Source organism: Protopterus annectens, chromosome 9.part0 (genome assembly GCF_019279795.1).
Source record: "Protopterus annectens isolate FY-2018-M chromosome 9.part0, PAN1.0, whole genome shotgun sequence".
NCBI lineage: Eukaryota > Metazoa > Chordata > Ceratodontiformes > Protopteridae > Protopterus > Protopterus annectens.
The window spans coordinates 1,879,034,939-1,879,058,710 of record NC_056743.1 but is presented as its reverse complement, the minus strand read 5'-3'; positions in this window follow the sequence as shown (position 1 = coordinate 1,879,058,710).

The following is a 23,772-nucleotide window of genomic DNA, read 5'->3' as shown; positions in this document are numbered from 1 at the left end:
TAGCTAGTGTACCCATCCACAAACCAATGACACAGGACTATGATAGGGTACTTCCTACATGTGTCCTTTATGTCTGCCTGGTCTCAGTGAGGGTACTGTACCTTTTAATGCATTTGGTCACCAAGTCTGTGTTCCCTTTGATGTCTGGGATGACAAAGAACATACAGTTCACTGGTTAATGTGTGAACACAGCAAGTTCACCACTTACCCAGGAGTATAGCACAGGTGCTGTTATCCATTCACACTGACATACCCACAGCCAGACCTCAGTCACTCAGGACAGCATTACTGAATGTCCTTCATGCATTATACACATCCTAACAAAAGATGGTTATGTGTGCACGGTTTGTGAATCATGCTAATTTTTTGGCTGTGTACTAACAAGAAATTGCACAAGACTGAACTACATTCAGAGTTCATGAATATGAATCCAGAGAAACATGTAAAACCACCGAGCAACAGCCACTGCATATCTTATTGGGAAGGTCTTAATATAACCAAAGGTGAAAATCTGGTCCCCCTATTTCATGCATCAAAGTAGTCTGATCTTAGTAATTTTAATGGATGTTTTTTTTTAGCTGTTTGCTTATTTGTTTATTTATTTACCAACCACTCTGGAATGCTAATGATGCTGGCAATGTGTCTTGCTATATAAAAATTGTTCTTTTTAGAAAACTTTTCTGAAGAATGGCAGTCATTCAGTTAGTTGTAATGGGTTAATCTGATGACAATACTCTCTCACTCATTATATCTCATCTCTCTCTGCATTTGGAGAACAGAATGGATGACCTAAGGATAAGGAATAGAATTTAACCAAAGAAAATGTTTGCCATAAAGACAACTGTAAACCTTGTTCTTAATTGTGGAAAATGTTAACTGTTGCAGCTACATTTTCCTTCTGAAGAATTTTGTTTTTTTTCACCTGCTGTTGTAAAGATTTTAGGATGTCTCTGTTTATATTTTGAAGCTCTTTCAAAATGATTACATTTTGTAACTTATAGTCTAGATTGAGATAGATTTATTTTCTAATCATGGCAATTTGTGGCAAGCTGCTGTAATATTCTATTGACAATTAGTCAGAGAATTTTCTGTTGAAAACTGAAACAGCAGATGCACTAATTGGTTCTGATTATTGATTTAAGTAGTTAATGATGTATGATAAAGTCATTCATTCATTTAAACAGCCACACAGCCATAATTGCTTAAGCGAATGAATGCCTACATCGGTGCTCACACGAACGGTGACATGTCTTTCATGTACTCTACCCCCTCCACATTGTTATTGCCAATCTCTCCCCAGCAACTTGAGTATGGGTAACTTCTCCCTCAACCCAGCCCTACCCATGACTCTGTCGCATTTTCAAAAATAACTACTACAATAATGTTCTGAGTGGAATAATTAAAAGTTTGTAATTCTGGTGGAGACTAGACAACATTTGTAATATGCTTTTGTATGGCAGTGACTGATAAACAGTCACTGTATATCGAATGTGACTGTTAAATTAGTGATGCACATATTTACTCATCTGTATCTGTGCCACTGTTAGTACTGAAGAAGCGAATCTATGGCTTCTCTTCAGAAGCAGTTATGTGGGCCTGAGTTGAAGGCAGAGAGAAGGAATCTGGTTTTATCAATAGTAAGATCTGGCAAGCTTTGGTTACAAGTAGAGTAGCAGAGACTGTGTCTTCTGTGGTCAATGGTAAATACTAAAGAAAATGCTTTGGCAGGAGTTATCCCCCCTACATCCATCCCCAGGTGAGAAGACAAAGCTCCAATGCTCCATTACCTATATTTACCAATAGCTGTGTGGATAAAAATACTCAGAAAACAGTAATCCTATTGTGTCAAACAAAACTGAAAAGGTGAATGCTAGCACAGCTCTTTTCAGGAATACATATAAAACCTGCCAAATACTTGCCCATAAAGCACATGACAAAGGAATGAAATTAGCCTTTGAATTTAGACCAAACATCAGATCAGTTTAAAAAAATTACCAAGCAACATATGATCAAAACTGATACCATATCCATTGCCCCTGTATTAAAAATGAGAGCGGCTAAACTATGAGGAATAGTTAATGTTGTTTTAGTATTAATGATATTAAAATTTGACTAGTAATTATTACTATTCAGCATTTTAGTAATGCAAAATGTAGTTTTTATAGCAAATGTCACATATATATTTGACATAGTTGTGTTTATATTTGACTAATGAACTAAACATGTTATTAAAATATAAAGGCTTTTAGAAGAATTATTTATAAATATTTATTAAGTGTGTGTAATGTAAATACATGTTTTTTTTATTTTTTTTTTAGATATTGTGTGTTATGAACTGACTCAGGTTTCAGTATGGTTCATATGGAGGAGAGTACATTAATTATTTGTTGTGAAATGATTTTAAATTTATTAATCAATTTATTAGTTAAGTAAGTAAGGTTTAAAGGTGTATGGACTTTGACTTTTTTATTCAGTGATCAGAGAGTGTAAAAAAACACAACACAGTGGCGTTAATGTGCTTTGTGCTTTTTTCTTTTTTTAGTGTTTGTTTGTTGTTGTGTTGTTTGTGTTTGTGGATTTAAAAAAAAAAAAAGTTATATATAAAAATTTATTTTATAGTATTTGTGTTTTGGTTTGTTGTGATATGATCAAAACTACCTTGACTGAGTAAAGAGAATCTGTGCACATATGTGACATTTGGAGTTAAGAGTTGTGGCCTGAAAGTCTAGTGATTGTTTACACTTGTCTGTTGATACACTAGACCCCAGTCTCCAATAGCTGACAGAAGTAAGATGAAATCTAAATCACTGTCTGCAAATGCAAGAGGATATGCAGCTTCCAATGGTGAAAGTCGCTATGACTGATTGTAAGAGGACATTTGGTCTCCATGTCTAATTGTAAGAGGACATTTGGTCTCCAAGACTGATTGTAAGAGGACATTTGGTCTCCATGACTGATTATAAAAGGACATTTGGTCTCTGTGACTGACTGTAAGGGAAAATTTGGTCTCCATGTCTGATTGTAAGAGGACATTTGGTCTCCATGACTGATTGTAAGAGGACATTTGGTCTCCATGTCTGATTGTAAGAGGACATTTGGTCTCCATGACTGATTGTAAGAGGACATTTGGTCTCCAAGTCTGATTGTAAGAGGGCATTTGGTCTCCATGACTGATTGTAAGGGAACATTTGGTCCCTGTGGCTGATTGTAAGAGGATATTTGGTCTCCATGACTGATTGTAAGAGGGCATTTTGTCTCTATGACTGATTGATTGTAAAAAAAAGTTGGTATCCATGACCGATTGTAAGAGGACATTTGGTCTCCATGTCTGATTGTAAGAGGATATTTGGTCTCCATGACTAATTGTAAGAGGACATTTGGTCTCCATGTCTGATTGTAAGAGGATATTTGGTCTCCATGTCTGATTGTAAGAGGATATTTGGTCTCCATGACTGATTGTAAGAGGGCATTTTGTCTCTATGACTGATTGATTGTAAAAAAAAAAATGGTGTCCATGACTGATTGTGAGATGACATTTGGTCTCCATGACTGATTATAAGAGGACATTTGGTCTCCATGACTGATTGTAAGGGAACATTTGGTCCCTATGGCTGATTGTAAGAGGATATATGGTCCCAGTGGTGAAATTCACTACACATATCTATAAAACACATGATATCATCTAGTCACTGACTAATGTAAGTTGTATGTGACAGATATATTTGAACTAACTGAATTGTTTAACTATTAGCACATCATAACAGCATCTCTTTAAACTAATTCTGCAGTGATAAATGCATTTTTTCATGTACATTTTAAGCAGAAGGTATACTCACTGCCCTTTTGACAACTCCGAAGTAATAAAGTAAATGGAATTTAGATTTTATTTATTTTTTTGCACTATTTTTAATAGTAAGAGATGGAAGATCCCCTCAATAAGACTTAAAAAGTATCAACTAGTTTTCTGCAGTGCTGCAAAAAAAATACAAATCCTGTAACAGTAAACCTTGTGTGCTTATTTGCTTTACTACCAGTACAATAACAAATCATAGGCTTTATCGAGTCCATCTCTCAATGCATGAATATTTTGTTCTACAAATATAAAGAGGATTTTTAATATGTCATTCAGTTTTCATAAAGGAATTAATGTGCATTAGCATACTTTGAAGTTTGCGTTGTCTGACAGGGATTTATTTCAATCTGCATATGTGACTTTACAAACATAAATGTATGAGAAAAGAAAAGTGGACATCATTAGATATACCTGGAATCTGGCATGGATATGTTCCTCAGCAAAAGGAAAAAAATTAAAGAAAAAATATCATAGCATGTAATCTACACACCCTTTAAAGTCTGAATTGCCTGGTGTCGTCTCCCATCTGCAAGCATTTCAGTTTTCTGTTCTACAGTGATTTTCATTGGATTCTTGATCTGGCATATGTAAGTACATTTTTTAGAAATTCTTTAGATAGAGGGTTCAGCAAAACATCATATATTTCTAAGTAAAACTCTGTAATTTGTTTAGGTCTGTTGATCAACTCTTGTAACATACAATACTGTATCACAAATATGTTAAGGCCCATCTGAAATATCCATATGATATAGAGATAAAGCTGATTATGCTGTCCCAGCTAATAAATGCTAAATTATTCATTCTCCAACAACCCATTTAATCTAGTCCAGGGTTATGGTGGAGTCAGAACCTGTCCAAGTACTCTATGAGTACAGGGTAAGAATTTCAATCCTGAATGGAGCTCCAGACTGTTATACAATGATACACATACCCACACATGCGTGCACATACACACGCACACATGCACACACACACACACACACACACACACACACACACACACACACACACACACACACATATATATATATATATATATATATATATATATATATATATATATATATATATATATACACGTTTGGGATGTGGAAGGAAACAGATGTGTCCAGAAAAAAAAAAGAAATAAAAAACTTACATGGCAATAGGAAGAATGTGTAGACTCTGTTAAACAGACATTCCAGTGGAGAAATGGGGAATGAAACACCATAAAGAAGCAATGCTAAAACCTGTACTACCCAACTAAATCTTCATGAATATTTACATAGGGGTTATAATTAGTGTCATCTTCAACCTACTGCCAGTTGGAGGTATGTTCTCACTATATTTTGTCATGCAGCTGACTATCAGTCGACACCAGTTCGTCACACCACCCACTGATTATACTGGTCTCTCTAGTCATCAACTAGTCATGCTCTGGACCAGTGAGATTAAGGTGTTCTGTTGCAGTGTTACATTGCTACCAGGGGGTTTTGGCTTTAATTCCTAGCTTCCCATTTTCCCTTTTTGCACACCTGTGCTTCCAATCAGCAAATGTTAAATGTGGCATATTATCGGGTCTATATCACTTTATTAAACACACTACTTACCAAACACCTCTTCGTCGAACTCTGTTAAGGGAAATCTTATTCCATTGAACAATCTTTTCAGTGAAGTTTTTCCCTGGGGGAAAAAACAGTTGGCCAACCCAGCAACAGGAACAAAAACAGACTTATTTAAAACCCACCCTGGTGGGAGACTGCACCCCCACACCCCCCAATTTGGGGGATTGCACCCTTCACACCCCCTAACTAAATATACCAACTCCGATATCACACTATAGTGAGGAAAAGGTCAAATCCCTGATGATGATCCACTATATTTTTCCCCTAGGAAAAACTTTGCTAAAACAATTGTTCAGCAGAATAAGATTTCACTTAATAGAGTTCAACAAAAAGGTGTTCGGTAAGTATTGCATTTGAAAAAGTGATAGGGACCCATAGTGACCTGTGGTATATTGTTCTGCCTACACAGCAACTGGCCTAACATCCCTAGCCTATTCCCACTTAGATCAGTGCCTATTTAAGTATTCCCAGCCTCCATCAAGGATTTTATATGAGCAGTGTCCCCTCCACCCTCATAGGTATACTCATCCTTCACTTACCGCTCCTCAGATGCCCAAGCCACTAATGGAACCAGGGTTTCTGGGCTATAGCAAGGGCTTTATCCCTCTACACCATGGTACAGCACTCTTTTCACTTATCAAGGCCTTTATCCCTCTATACCATGGTACAGCACTCTTTTCACTTATCAAGGCCTTTATCTCAATCTACACCATGGTGCAGCACTCTTTTCACATATCACGGGCTTTATCCTCCTACACCATGGTACAGCACTCTTTTCACTTATCAAGTGCTTTATTCCTCTACACCATGGTACAGCACTCTTTTCACTTATCAAGTGCTTTATCCCTCTATACCATGGTACAGCACTCTTTTCACTTATCAAGTGCTTTATCCCTCTACACCACGGTACAGCCCTCTTTTCACTTATCAAAGGCTTTATCCCTCTACACCATGGTGCAGCACTCTTTTCACTTATCAAATGCTTTATCCCTCTACACCATGGTGCAGCACTCTTTTCACTTATCAAGGGTTTTATCCCTCTACACCATGGTACAGCACTCTTTTCACTTATCAAGTGCTTTATCCCTCTACACCATGGTACAGCACTCTTTTCACTTATCAAGGGCTTTATCCCTCTACACCATGGTACAGCACTCTTTTCACTTATCAAGGGCTTTATCCCTCTACACCATGGTACAGCACTCTTTTCACTTATCAAGGGCTTTATCCCTCTACACCATGGTGCAGCACTCATTCCCAGGGTTTCTGGACTATAGCAAGGGCTTTATCCCTCTACACCATGGTACAGCACTCTTTTAACTTATCAAGGGTTTTATCCCCCTACACCATGGTGTAGCACTCTTCACTTATCAAGGGCTTTATCACCCTAGACCATGGTACAGCACTCTTTTCACTTATCAAGTGCTTTATCCCTCTACACCACGGTACAGCCCTCTTTTCACTTATCAAAGGCTTTATCCCTCTACACCATGGTGCAGCACTCTTTTCACTTATCAAAGGCTTTATCCCTCTACACCATGGTGCAGCACTCTTTTTACTTATCAAGGCCTTTATCTCTCTACACCATGGTACAGCACTCTTTTCACTTATCAAGGGTTTTATCCCTCTACACTATGGTACAGCACACTTTTCACTTATCAAGTGCTTTATCCCTCTACACCATGGTGCAGCACTCTTTTCACTTATTAAGGGCTTTATCCCTCTACACCATGGTACAGCACTCTTTTCACTTTTCAAGGGCTTTATCCCTCTACACCATGGTGCAGTACTCATTCCCAGGGTTTCTGGACTATAGCAAGGGCTTTATCCCTCTACACCATGGCACAACACTCTTTTCACTTATCAAGGGTTTTATCCCTCTACACCATGGTGCAGCACTCATTCCCAGGGTTTCTGGGCTATAGCAAGGGCTTTATCCCTCTACACCATGGTACAACACTCTTTTCACTTATCAAGGCCTTTATCTCTCTACACCATGGTACAGCACTGTTTTCACTTATCAAGGGCTTTATCCCGCTACACCATGGTACAGCACGCTTTTCACTTATCAAGTGCTTTATCCCTCTACACCATGGTGCAGCACTCTTTTCACTTATTAAGGGCTTTATCCCTCTGCACCATGGTACAGCACTCTTTTAATTTATCAAGGGTTTTATCCCCCTAGACCATGGTGCAGCACTCTTCACTTATCAAGGGCTTTATCCCTCTACACCATGGCACAACACTCTTTTCACCTGTCAAGGGCTTTATCCCTGTACACCATGGTACAGCACTCTTTTAACTTATCAAGGGCTTTATCCCTCTACACCATGGTACAGCACTCTTTTAACTTATCAAGGGCTTTATCCCTCTACACCATGGTACAGCAGTCTTTTAATTTATCAAATGCTTTATCCCCCTACACCATCGTGCAACACTCTTCACTTATCAAGGGCTTTACCACCCTAGACCATGGTGCAGCACTCTTCACTTATTAAGGGCTTTATCCCTCTACACCATGGCATAACACTCTTTTCACTTATCAAGGGCTTTATCCCTCTACACCATGGTGCAGCACTCATTCCCAGGGTTTCTGGACTATAGCAAGGGCTTTATCCCTCTACACCATGGTACAGCACTTTTCACCTATCAAGGGCTTTATCCCTCTACACCATGGCATAACACTCTTTTCACCTATCAAGGGCTTTATCCTCTACACCATGGTGCTTCACACTTTTCACTTATCAAAGCAATCTTCCAACCATAAGACATTGAATTCACTGGATGTTGGTCACACAGCATGAGCATGTCCTTTTGTGACCATAAAAGTAAATACATAGATCTGTATGTTCATGTGTACATTTTCATGAAGTCTCTGAATATATATAATACCAAGTTAGAATACAGAGCTTACCGTTCACAATATTGTTTATTCTGAAGGTTGTATTTATAGGGTGCTCTAACAGTGCATGACTAATTTTGCAGGTAACAGATGTGCCTATTTTTGCTTCAACAGTGATGTTGCTTTGTACTTGGTAAGATGTATTTCCATCATCTGAAATGACTTGTGATTTGGATCCCTGAAGCTCAATCTCATTTTCCCACCATGTAACATTGACCTCAGGTGGATAAAATTGCACAGCTCTACAGCTTAATGTTACTTTTGTATGAAGACGAACTCTCTCAGTTGGCCCAGAAATTGATGGAGGGGAAGGTTTTCCTTAAAGAAATGAGAAGATAAGAGTTAGTATTGAAAATACATACAACAAAGTAACTTACTATAGATTTATGACAACATTATTTTTTGCACATAGTCAGATATGATAATGAACTAAAGAATATAATGTTATACATCTATTCACACTTTAAATACAAAATATAAATCCCTCAGTCATCAGTTATTAGAACTGAATAGATTTATATCTGAAATGTGTGATGTATAATTGGGAAAACATAAATACCAGCAGCTGGAGCCTTTTAATATGTATTGTAGGATAGTAGTAAGAGTTAGAAACATGCCATGTATTTAATTAGAAAAACAACAATAGCACTGAAGACCAGATAGGAAAATGATGTGAAGCATTGCAAATCTGAATGGAATTCAGAGACAGCTTCAATCAACTCCATGATCACTTTGGTGGGATGGCTGAACTGCAATCATGGGTTTAATGTAATTCAGAGATATTCATAATTAGCATATGTCTGAATAGTTGTATATCAGGTCCATACCACATAACCATATGACCTGTGACCCCGCCCCCTCTCAGTCTTGTACTACTTCATGTGTAAATGTGTGTGCAGCATACCTCTCAACCTGGAAACATCAAAAATCTGGAAAAACCCATGAAAAATAGGTACACATCTGTATACTGATCAACATAAAATTTGCATACATAATTACATAACCCCACCCACTACAATGGAATTATGGGATACCAACTTTCAAATGCAAACTGAACAGACAACCAAAATATGGCACCAGATTTCACCCCATTTACTATAAACACTAATGTGTGCATGCATACTGCTGCTTTACTTCTACAATGATTATTTGGATTTTATTTTTACATTTTATAGCACAATGCACAAACACTAATAGATATATGGCAAACAAAGCAATACTGTCTCAAAATGAAAACTGGCATTAAAACTTCTCTGCCCTTGAAACTCACATTCATTGAAACAGCATTAAAACCCACACCACATCCAAAGAAAATGCATCTGGCCAATGGTGGCTAAAAATACCTTTGGGCTGTTTTCAAATCATAGGCCCCTTGCACACAAAACAAGAAACATACATGCATTATTTGATACACCTTCCTGACTTTATTAAATTATATTCCTTGTGTAATACAGCACACTTGTTAGACTTAAATTAGAGTGCAATTTTAAATTTATTGTTTGAACATTTTTCCATTAGGCAATGAAAAAAAACGCAATAACCAAAAATTAAAATACTGCCGAATTCAGAACACTTCTGTCATAAAAGTCTACTTCCACACAGACACACACACACACACACACACAATATATATATATATATATATATATATATATATATATATATATATATATAGATCTAGGATGTTGTCCAAAATCCAAATGGCTGGGCATGCATACGCGAAAGTGCTTTTCACCGAAGAAGCACTTTTGCGTAAGTATGCCTGTTGCCGAGGCTGTACTACGGTGCTGTTAAGGGAAATTTCCCTTTTCCCCACTGTAGTGTGGTCTCGGAGGGAGAATATTAAAGTAGGGGGGATGTGGGGGGTACAGCCCACCACATGGAGGGTGCAGGGGAGCGAAGACCCCCGTACTAAAATGTAAATGTAGTGTTTTATTTCTTTTCTTGTAACACACTTTAACGAAAGTGCTTTTTCGATAAAAGCGCTTTCGTTAAAGTGTGTTCGGTTATTATAGATTCGGATTTTTGCTCATTCGAGCAAACGTCCTAAATATATATATATATATATATATATATATATATATATATATATATATATATATATATATATAAACAACAGTCAGTTATAGAGTAATACTATAAGTTTCTATATAGGAATAAAACACATGACAAATTTCACAATGTTAGAAAATCTTAACACGCTTCCGTACAGTGGATAGCTTTCCAAAGAGCAACCTTTCTCTAAGTTGAATTAAACAAAAATTAACATAAAATATTTTATAACTGCATACACTATATGGAGAATTTAGTAAAGCTTACATGGTCTTTTTTTACCATGTAGGTATAGTGGCAATTTGTTTACATGAAAGTAAGCAGGTTTGCCATCCAGTAAGCACTGTTGGGCAGCAGGCATGCACATGTCAATACAGGAAGTGCTGTGGCATGTAAATCACCTCATAAAGAGGTGAATCTTATGAAAATGAGGCAAGTAGAGTGATCCAGCAAGCAGACAGGCAGCTTTTCAGAGCCCGTGTCAGTGTCCAAAGTGTACATGGAAAAATTCCTTGTACAGGAATGTAGACAGCCAATGGCATACCACAGACAGAAAGGAATGAAGCTATCCTCTGTGTGTCACAAAAGTTACAGGAAAATATGTTAATATAACATTTTTTTTTTTAATAATCTGAGCATGTTTGCATAGCACACCGCAGTGCACAAACATACCTTATATATATAAAAAATAAGTGGAAAAAGCAAATCAATATTATGATACAGAAATGTATTACTGGACCCCGTGTTGAACATTTACAATGGTGCATTGGTGCTGTTGCTAATGTGGTAGGGCTTAGAAGTGTGTAGTTTCCAGATTATTAGCATGAATCCCTATGCAAATGAGGTGGAGTTACTGAATAGCAAAATGGGGTACTTGTGTCCGCATATCCCCTCCCTGCTGGTAGAGAACCATGTTTGTATCCACAGAGGAGGTAGCTGACATCAGGAGAGGGTGTGTTGAAAACCTGCTATGCTGATTGTAACTTAGCTGTGCCTATTTGCTCGGCAAGTTGCAATGGTGAGTGTGGAAAGTTTGTGGGGTGTGTCCACTGACTTCTAAGCTATGTTTACCTACAGGGCGCATGTTTCCATGTGTTTTCATGGCACACCACTATGCTGAGCCTGAAAAGTTTGGGAATGCATTTACTGACTACTAAACTATGTTTACTTGGCTGCCGCATGTTTGTGTGGTGCACCTCATTGCTGAGAGTATCTAAAAAGCAATGATGTATTAATTAGCTGTGACACTTGGTTAACTTAAACTTAGGCCAGTAAACAATGTTAGTGATATACTAGGCAGGTGGAATGCATTATAGGTAGCCAATCACACAATCAACACTTACAGCAGAGCGCTATTAAAGTATGCATACACCCTACATTGTAATTTTTCACCCATACTCTGCACCATTAGAGTACAGACTTGGGAATTTTAAGTGAAAGAATAGTAGGGTCTGCTGCAGGTCTGCTACATCTGTATGTTTTAGATGCCAAAGTCAATGCTGCTGTTGGTGCTGCTGACAATAGGCCTAGGCAGAGAATGATAAGAGTGTTCAACCTCAGGTTAACCTTCCAGGAACTACATGAGCTGGAGATTGTAGAGCACTACAGGGTGGACAGGGACATACCACAAGAACTCTCTGAGCTCTGCCACACTCAACTCAGACCCAGAGCCAACAGAGGGGAACCTATCCCAGTGAAAACAAAGGTATGTGTAGCCCTTAGGATAATAACCACAGGGACCTTCCAAAGACTAAATGGGGACATGATGAGGGTCTGAAAGGCATCAGCATCCAGGGTACTCCACCAGTTCCTGGATGCCATGCTACCACATGCCAGTGAGCACATTTATTTCCCCCCTCACCCCTGAGGTGAGGGCCAGCAATATGTAACACTTCTACCACATAGCATACTACCCTGAGGTACTGGGTGCCATAGATTGCACTCATGTACACATCAAGGCACCACCCAGTGAGGAGAGAAGAATCTACGTCAACTGCAAGGGGTACCACTCCATCAGCTACCAGGTCATGTGCAATGCCCAGGGCATTCTCATGAATGTGTGTGTGCTGGCAGCCTGGCAGTTATTATGACTCCCATATCTGGCACCCAAAACAGCTATACCAGATGTTTGCTATAGGGGACATCCTACATGGCCATTTACTGGGGGATCCTGGCTACACCCTGGAACTGTGGATGACGACACCCTTAAAAAATGCACACACACCCACTGAAGAATGCCATAATAGGCACATGCACAAACTAGGAACATCATAGAGTGTGTGTTTGGGCTGCTGAAGTCACAGTTCTGGTGTCTCAATATATCTGGTGGAGCCCTGCAGTACTCTCCAGTCACATGTGCACATATGTTCACAGTATGTGCAATGCTACACAATATGATCCTGTGGAAACAGATGCAGCAGAATAAGCAAAGGGAAGGGGTACACATCCCCCCCACCAGTGCCTAGGTCACCACAGCCACATGCACAAGAGGACTCAGAGGAGGAGCCCCCTTATGATGTCCCTGTAGGCACAGGTATGTCTGCCCAGTACACACTGGCATTGACTAAGAGACAAGGCATACCACATTCATTGACAACCTAGGACCCTAGGGACTGACACCTTACTCATACTCACATACATATAGTAAATGTGTTGATGCCAGGCAAGCCACACTACCTGTTCCTATACATGTATTGGCTGCATACTGCTTACATCACACAGACTCAGCCCTGAACTACAGGTCTTTCAACTGCTGCATTCACAAGGTAAGACTCTAAGCTATACACTAATTGTGAGGATTATATATCATATGTATGGATCTGCTGCTGTTATGCAAGAAATATAGTGGGTTAATTGGACAGATGTAACATCCACATGGAACTACAGATACCCAGGCCAATAGTATGTGTTCCTTAATATTCACTAGGCTTCATAGTTGGAATATTCACTACATCATTCAAGGGAGATATTACAGAGTGTACTCACATGATATTTTGAATACTGTATATACCAGCAGATTGTGTGCCATTGTTCCCCCACACCCAACACAGCAGTGTACCCATACAACTGCATTAACAGAAAATCATCTATGGTATATCAGTGAACCACACAATCTCAGGGCTGTAACATAGACATTGCTCACACTGTTGTATGTCTCTCCTCATGCATAACAGTGTACATATTTATGCTGTTGAATGTGTGATGAATGACTCCTCTTTGTCTGGTGACCTGAGGTAGTACTGTGTTGGTGTTTTTTCAGACTGCCATACTTCTTAGTGCAAGAAATCTGGACAAAGTCTATAATACTGGGGGGACAAAGGCCCAATCATAGGGATAGATTTCAAATATTCTCCCCATAAACATGGAAAGTCACTGGAAGTAAAGGTGTTGTTTTATTACATATATTCTGAAGGATATAATGTCTAAAACACAAATGTTTGTATGTAAGTAGTATAATGTGGTAAAATCAATATTCAATAATTCACCAGAAGACCACACATATATGAAGAACAGACCAGACATATGAGGCAAAACTCTGGACACTCTGTGGAAATCAGGACAGTTGAGAGGTATGCAGACTGTTAGTCTGTTGGTGGTGTAATGTTACCAACTGCAGTCACAGACTAAGTACAGCACACAGCTGGGGAATGCTGTGGACAGTTTGAGTGAAGTGCAGCACTGCAGAAACAGGGGTGGATGTTAATGTCTATAACATACAAAATCCCAGACTGGAGTACACATAGGTGTGGACTGGAGTCAACTTATAAGTCCTGACAGTCCTACTGGGCATGTCCATACATTAGTTAAAATGAGTACAGTCCTGTTGCCCCTTCATCAAAATGACCTGTTATGTCTAAATGTGTGTACATACAGATATATGTATACATATCCATCTACCACTATCTCTTTTTCACATGCATAGTATATTTATCACTATGTAGTGTCTAATAGATATGTACGGATATATATATATATATATATATATATATATATATATATATATATATACATATATATATATATATACATACATATATATATATATATATATATATATATATATATATATATATATATATATATAAAAAACACATATACATATCATACACACATGCAGGTACAGTTATATGCACATCCCTGTTATATACAGAAATATGTGTATGGATGTCTGTATTGCCCAACATAGCCTAATAATGATGAGTGAATCTCCACTGTTACACAGCCATACTGTTGATCAAATGATCCAAGCTAAGGGTACAACAGTGTGAATTCCACTTACCCACAGACCCCTGTGCCTGCTGGATGTCACCACATAGACAGACACAGGTGAGCAGGTGCTGTTATGTATAATGTTGTCAAAGCATGTATGGACAGGGCAACTTGTCCCTGCCCAAAGGTATGCCTATATAACTGAAAGCAGCCATATGTGGCCATATTGGTAACTGTACACATTTAGCCAGGATAATTACAGTTTTCCCACTGCTAGAATACTAGATGCAGATAACAGTATGAAGCAATATCACACTGCAGTCTACAGATGCTTGTCAACACAGACCTAGTTTGTGTAATGCACAAGTACTGTGCCTGCAGTTACACATACAAAATAATTAATGTGTGGTACGTGTGATAAGTATTGTGATCTATAGTGTATACGGCTAGATAGGTAGGTGTTCTAATCTCACTCCAGCCTACTTGCTGCATGACTGTGTCAATGTGTGTGTGTGTGTGTGTGTGTGTGTGTGTGTGTGTGTGTGTGTGTGTGTGTGTGTGTGTGCATCCTCCTGCAAATGAAAGGACATGCCCTCATGTGCTATCCACCTGAAATGGTTATGCACTTCTTGGCCCTGTAACTTGCTGCTGTCTTCCACACTGCCCTGGTCTACATGACCTGATGATGTTAGCTACCTTAAGACTACCAGCTGACAGTGCAATATCAGATGTGAGCTGTGGCACATGTGATAAATACAGTGATCTATACTGTATAAAGCTAGATAGGTAGGTATTCTAATCTCACACCAGCCCACTTGGTGCATGTGTTTATATCCATCTGGCATAACCTTTGTAGCCTAGACATATGTAGGGTTTTGCACTGTTTTATTTGTAGCAGGTGATGTGGCCCCCAAAAAGACTGACCACAACAAGGCCTGCATATGTCATCAAACATAATATGTCCTAAAATAGTAGTACTAGCATACATGAGGTATGTTGCATGGGCCATGTACTGTGATCTGTAGTATGTACCATTACATAGGTAAGTGTGCACACCTACATTCAGCTAACCTGCATTATGTGTGTGCCTTGGCATGTCCTGTACACACTGATTTGAAGTGGTGCTAGTCTCAATGTGCCGTGTGTTTGTGTGAGCCTGTTAGATCATTTTACAACATGTTACGGAGCCATGGGATTTATCAGTTAAACACAGAGAGTACTGTAGCCTTCGACTGTCACTGGTCAGAAAGATGTGGATGCAGTCACTGTTGTACAACCAATACTGACAGGTTTGGTATATAAATTCCAGACGGCACTGGTATACTGAATGTGGCAGTCATCACAGCTATCATTGTGTGTAATGTTACCCTTGCCATGTCACTACACAGGCATATTGTACAAGTGTAGCAGCCACACAGGTTCCAAGGTACACCAGTACACATTGTAGAGAACATGTCCTATGGAGTCCATGTCAGGACCGTACATGTGTAGTCTATCTCCAAAATGCCTTGGAGGGGATGTGTATGGCTGCACACAGGGAGGTTTCAGTTCACACTGTGTACCTCCCATGTATCTGTGATAGGACTAACACATGTGACACCTGTGTTTCACACCAACAACATTGTGCACAGTAAATGCTGCTGAGTCAGTAATGTAACACAGGCAGTACACTATACAGGAAACAGGCCACCCCAGGCATGTCACACACACACTGTGACACACATCATGTACAGGTTACACATTGTGATGCAGAATACAACAATCATAACTGTTGCTGGGCAACTGTTGGTGCTGGACACAGGATATATGTAGATGCATCATCTCCATCAAAACCCTGGTGGCACTTATGAAGGGTAGCAGACCTTCTCACAGATTAGGGATGCATGAGTATGCTGAATGCCAACATTACCCTGTTATACACATATGGACCTATGGAGCCATGCAGTTATAGTGCTGTAACTTGCTGACAACATATGTTGGCCGTGCTGACATGCCATCCTGTGCTGCATTATTTATACTGTGTATCCATAGGTTAGCCCAACAGAATCCTGTAACAGAAACATAAACGGGCCCGTGACACACCTGTCATTGTGCAACTATACAGCCAATTCAACAACATACAACATAAGGACCACATAAGGTACAGAAATGTAGGTGGAGTATTCATGACAAATGCCAGCATATGGTATCTCTCGTTAACCACTACAAGTGGTATGATAAACCAACAGTGTATTACATAAGTACATGTTAAGTAATATAGTCACCCTGTGCATCATACTCATAGTTTAATTTCTCTGCATCGATGTCAAGGATGACAAGGATGTGGCACAGGTATCATCACTTGCACAGGGTGTTGTGTGGGGATGCAGGAGGCCTAGGCTGGCCCAAACAGAAGACAGTGTGTGTGTGAGTCAGGGGGAGTATGTAAGATGGACCATGGCAAGGTGCTGTGTGTGTCTGTAGGTGACTTGCATTTGACAGTGGTATGTGAGTGTGTGCATGTACACAGTCATGATAGAAACAAAAAGTCACAATGGCAGACTGTCGACAATAAGAGCAGTGAAATCCAGCTGAAAGTTAAATGCTTCTTGCAAATAATTGTTATAAAAATCACACCAGTTTAAACCACGGTCACTCCACCTTATTGCAGGTACATATAAACGCTTTTGTCCCAAATCATGCTAACAGGAACTTCATCAGATACAGTCATAGAGCTACAATGCATTAATTTAAACACATCATCACATGACATCACTTCCTCTTCAAGTAAAATACTTCATTTAAAAATTTTATAAAAGAGAAAAGAGGCACTACACACTGTAATCCTGAAAACGATCCTACAACCACAGATGAACATCCATATATAATATATAAAAAATATATAAAAATATATTGAATATATACAATACAACCCATCTATCTTACAAATAGTACATATAAATTAGTCTTTAAAAAACTTAATCATGACAAAAATGTCAATTTATAATATAATGATAATTGTCAATGAACAACCATAATATGTAAAAAAAAACAACAAGTTTTTATCTATCAGGTGCTTTCAGTTTGAGCAAGAAACTAATAGATAGGCTGTCATTCAATCCCGGCCAATGTAATGCATCTAATCGGAGCTGCCAAATTAAATCAGCCTTCTTTAACAAGTAGTATGGCTGTGCAGCCCCCCTATCGTCTTTTTTTGACCTCCAGAACGATAAATTTAAATTCATGGTTGTTATAATCCCTCATATCTTTAGCAAGGGCATTGAGGTCACTCTGATCCCTAATGCTTCTAATGTGTTCACTGATCCTATTCTTTATCTTATGTTCAGTTTTCCTGACATAGAAACATGGACAGTTAGAGCAAATGGCACAACAAACAACCCGTAGAGTAGGACAACTACACCTACCTGGTATTTAACCATAATGTTATTAATTTTACATTCACTAATTTCTAAGATATATGGGCAAAATTTACAAGCCCCACACTTGAACATCTGCCCTTTCTTGGGCTGCCTGTGGGTATGCTCAAATATGTTCTTTAAATTACGTCCCTTTTTGAAAACACACACAGGTATCTCATCCAAGATTTTAACTAAGTCCTTTTCATAACTAAGTAGATACCAATTCTTATTGAGAATGCCCTTAATAAAATATGCGTCACATGAAAACGATGTGGAGAAACTAGAATGATAGTTGTTTACCTATTTTATTTTATATTTTAATTTATATTAATTTTATATTTTATATATTTTTTATTTAATTTATTTATATTTATTTATTTATTTTTTATATTTATATTATTTTTTACATATTATGGTTGTTCATTGACAATTACCATTATATTATAAATTTACATTTTTGTCATGATTACATATTTAAAGACTAATTTATGTTATATGTACTATTTGTAAGATAGAAGGGTTGTATATTTTATATATTTATGTTCTTAATATGGGATGTTGATGTCTGTGGTTGTAGGAGCTTATTCAGGATTACAGTGTGTACTGCCTCTTTTCTCTTTTATAAGATTTACAAATGTATCTGATGAAGTTCCTGTTAGCATGATTTGGGATGAAAGTATTTATATGTACCTGCAATAAAGTGGAGTGACCATAGTTTATACTGGTGTGTGTTTTATAAGAATTATTTGCAAGAAGCATTTAATTTTCAGCTGAATTTCACTGCTCTTATTGTTGCCAGTCTGCCATTGTGACCTTTTGTTTCTCTCTTTTTGGTTTGAACTGTTTGGATTCTGATGTACACAGTCAAGCTCAGTGCTAGCCCTACACATGCATATATGGGACAGATTTGGACCATACATGGTAGAGTTGACAGTTCATCATCTCCACACCCAAACACAGGAACTGGCTCTGCCAGGAGATGCACTGGCACCTCCATGCCCAAGGTCAAAAGCAGTGCTAGTACCTGATGGTGACTGCTGTCTGCTGACACCATGTCCCCCACGAGACCACCGATGACCATGAATTCATGGCCTGCCATGTCATGGTCTGGACAGCACACTCCCCTCTGTAGTGTTGGATATATTGCCACTACAGGAGCATGAGTGTGCATAGCCACATTGACTCAGCAGATGGTGTTGCTGACCTATGCCCACAGGTCTGACACTCGACTCCAACCATACATTCCAGCACAGACAATGTGCGGTCAAGACAGACACTGTCTCAGCCCACTGTCAGTCCACTGCATCAATGAACCAATCCAGCATGTCCTCAATGTGGTGGAGGCTGTCACAGATGTCAGACTGTGCAGCATCCATAACCCTAAGCATACACCTGGTGTTCCATTCAGAATGTGCCTGTGCCTCCATGATGGCCTGAAGCATGCATCAGTGATCCATGATGTGACATCTGCAACAGGTGGTGGACAGACAGCATGCCTCCTACAAGCACCCCTGTCAATTCACCTGTGTAGGACCTCACCAGCTATCTGTCTATGGCTAGTGTCTTCACTCACTGGAGCCATAGATGCCAGACTTTCCTGTTCAATGTCTCCATCCTCTTACTGTCCAATATCTGTGGCCTCAGGGATGGGGTATGTGTGGGCATACAGACTGTATGCAATGACAATGGGAGTAGAAGAGCAATGTCTACCTCTGGGACAGATTCAGCCCCCCAACACCCCTACCTGTGCCTCACTGTCCCATCATCATCATCAGTGTCCAAGGAGACACTAACATCAGGTGGTGTAGGAGACAGACTCAAACCCCCATGGTCACCTGCAATAAGAATGAAAAAAGCAGTACCTGCTCTATTGTGTATGAAAAGCATCCAAGTCTCATAACAATGAAGACCCACAACTGGATTAGCGAACAAAAAACTTCTCTCTCCACCTTCATCTACAAAGCACTACCTCAGAACACAATTCAAATTCAATTCTGGACCTTAATAACCATCACTTGAGGTAAATCAAGTCACACATGACCAGTAATATTTAACTTTTACTTACTCAGTATGACACTATAATTGAAAAAAACAACACATAAAACCCAGTACAACTCTCTTCACAATTATATGGAAATACACATTTCACTGCCTAATGTATTTGCCTTCAACCTGTTTTATTTTAAAAGACATTTTAGATTCCTTGCCTCATTTAAACCAGGAGCCTTATCTGCTCTTACCTGTAACTGTCAAAGTGTATCTGTTTGTTGAACTACACTTCTGTTAGTACCCCCTCTTGAAACCTTAGGTACCTTTTCCAGACTGGCATTTAAAAACGTCCTACTCTGTTTACGTGTACATAGGGCATTATTCTGGCCCTTAACCATACTAGAATATAATTGTTCCTTAACAAAACAAGTGTCATACTTACCAGGGGCAGGACCACAGCCTTAGGCAATACCTGATAGACCTGTGAAAAGTTGAGGGTGGGGTAATGTCAGTACCACTACATGTTGCAGCACAACAAGGTAATGCATCCATATATCTCCCATTTACAGTAGCTACTGTTACTTGTTGTATTTGTCCTGATCTGTGTTATGAGTGCATACCAGAGGTTATACCCCCACCAAAGAACGAAGACCTGACCCCAACATAAAAGTATCTACAACCTAACACACTGACTACTACAGTATTACAATGCTGATCACAGTAAGTTTATCTGTATGCTCCTCAGCTGTGGATACTGTGGCACCCACCTCCACAATGTACAGTGAGATGGATGCCTGGGAGCTGTCACATGTGCTTAGGTATGCCAGGAATTCCTGAGTGGCTGAGAGTTGTTGTTCTACTACAGGCACTCCAGTGGTGACAGCATGATCCCTGGCTATATCCACTGCCCATCGACATGCAGCATTAATCATATCAGTTGCCCAGTGTCGAACCTGCTCATATGCTGGCCCATGGCATTAACGTCATGGACAAGGTCTGACCACACTGCAGACAATGTTCCCTATTATGTCTCCCCCTGGATAGCAGGATGTCATGATGCTGCCTTAGTCCTTGCAAGATTATCTTATTCTGCATATCTGAGAAGGGTAGGTGTCATCTGTGGTACATTATGCCTGAAAAGACAACACAAGTGGAACACATTACAGGCTCAGATACATGGATGTCCACTATGTACAGATACAGCAAGGGAAAGATGGCTGGCATTATCCACTGCATTTTCACACATGCCATACCCCACAGTGTGACAACAGGTTTACTGTCACAATTTTGAGTGAAGGTCCGGCGACCATGGGATGTCGAATTAGAGTTGGCTGAACCTGTGATGCTGAACCTTCATTTGTTGAGTCCCTGTATAGATAATGCACAGTGCATTCACACATATGAGGTCAATCTTGTAACTAGAGATTGTGGTACAGTAGAGTTTGGGAAATATAACATTTTCCCCACTGCAGTGCGATCTCAGAGTTGGAATATATAATTTGCATGGGGTGTGGGGGGGCTCAGCACCCCAAGGGGGGTGCAGGGTGGCTTCCCTCCTGCAAATTTGTCATGGCACGTGATATGCAGTGTTGGACTGCAGTGAAAGTCTATGGATGTCGAGAAAGGTTAAATTCACAAGAGGAAGTGTGTTTGCGACATTCTGACCTTCTCAACATTCTGAGTCAAAGTTTTTAGTCGACATTTAAGGTAGGAATTTGTTTTGACTGTCGACTATATAATAGTAAGTCATAATCACATACAACAAGGGTGGATCCAACTGAGATAGTATCAGTAGTGAGGTATTTCCCTGTGTGTTATGAGAAATGCTGCTGTACAATCATAAACCCAACACTCCAGTGTATGGTGGTGTGTCCACTAAGGCCAACCACCCAATAATATGTCATAAGACCAGTGCCAGACAAATAGCAGGTGTGCTATTACAACCACTATGAAGGGACAGTCCAACAACAGCAGTGTGCCACAATGACAAAAAGCAATGCAGCCTTGGAGTATTGCACGTCCCCTGTAGGTGTAATCTAGCAGAATATCAGTCACATGTCATTATCACAGGTGTAAGACAGGCTTACTGCTGTAATCCCTATTCCCCATACCTATATCATCCTATCTGCATCCTGTTATACACAAAAAACAGTTACATACCTGGTGGAGTGCAATACTCCTGTGTTGAAATGTGCTACTAGTAATGCTTTGCAAAGGTGTGCTCTGTGTGAGTAAGGTCTCACATAGAATGGTTCCTCATAGCCAACCGTCTGCCTTTTAAACATGCTCCCATCAGCAGATAATTACCTGTAAACCAATTTGTGGTTCTGAAATGCTATGTAGCTCTATGACTATGCTCAATAGAGTAGGCACATATCCATGTCAAAGCTGTAAAGCTTGTAGGTTCCTTAACAGAACATATATTTTTAAACATCCCATTACACATAAAGAGTATTCACCTAGTGTTTTTGCTACATGCCTGCCACAAAATATTATCTATTTGGCCACCTGCACTTGTTGTGCAGCATTTTATGTAGGCAAGATGAATTGTAGGTTGAAGGATAGAATTCTAGGACATCTTTCAGCAATAAGGTTATCTGATAAGCATAAGGCCTTAGCTATGCATATAGAAGGTCATAAAGAACATAACTTTTGTTTCAAGCCCTGCAATTCATGAGAGAGGGCTATAGAAAGGGGGACATTGTAAATAATGCTGAGTATAATGAAACGAGATGGATTATTGAACTGGGAGCTAACAGATACCCTGGTCTAAATGACGTGGTGCCTTTAAAGCCTATACTCAGTAGGCGTAGACCTTATGTGAAATAACTGTGTTGAGTCTCCTAGAATTATTGTTTCATTGTGGATATTATTTGAGGTCCAGGCTAAGATTTCTTCTAATATAGGGATATTATTGCTTGGTGGGATGCATAAGACTACCAAACTGAGAGTTTTGAATTCATTAATTTTTAGGTGTGCTATGATGATTTCCCCTATGGAGAATTGAGAAATAGGGATTGAGTAGGAGACAATGGTAAGGGAGTTAGTGTAGAGAAGTGCTACCCCTCCACCCTTCTTATGAGGTCTGTCTGATCTTAGACAGGAGAAACCTGGAGGAAAAAATTCAGTGTCTTTTATATATGGTTTTAGCCACGTCTCGATTACACAGAGTATATCTGGTTTGAAATGGGATAGCCAGGCATGGAATTCTGGGATTTTTCTAATAATTTGTATGTTAATGGTGGTAAGTTTTAGGGCTTTTTGAGATTTGGGTGAGGAAGAGGCAGATACAGTAGGTCCAGGGTTGGGGTGGATTTTCCCACATTGAGATAGAGTAGTGGCACTATGTAAATGTAGTGTTGACAGCAATTTGCATGTGTTAACATTCTTTGTAATCTACACACAATACTTGCTCATAATATGGGTTACCTTGCCCATATATTTGTTGTGTTCCTGGTGAAAGAGAAAATGTGAGCATTACATGACTGATACTGAAACTTTAGTGCTACATACCAGTGGATTTCAATCCAGGACATTGTGGGGCAAAATGTACTGGATACAGAGCATTTAACAGACTGAGCTACTGAGTCACTGCTGACTATCAATTGACTGATACTTGCCTGTAGATCACTTGGAACTATACTATAAATTGTACAATACAATTTACAGGACATTCCTCTGGCATTCTGGTACCATTACAGTGTTATACTAGAATGCAGTGACAGTAGAACTAACATGGATGAAATACAGCCATACTGCATATAC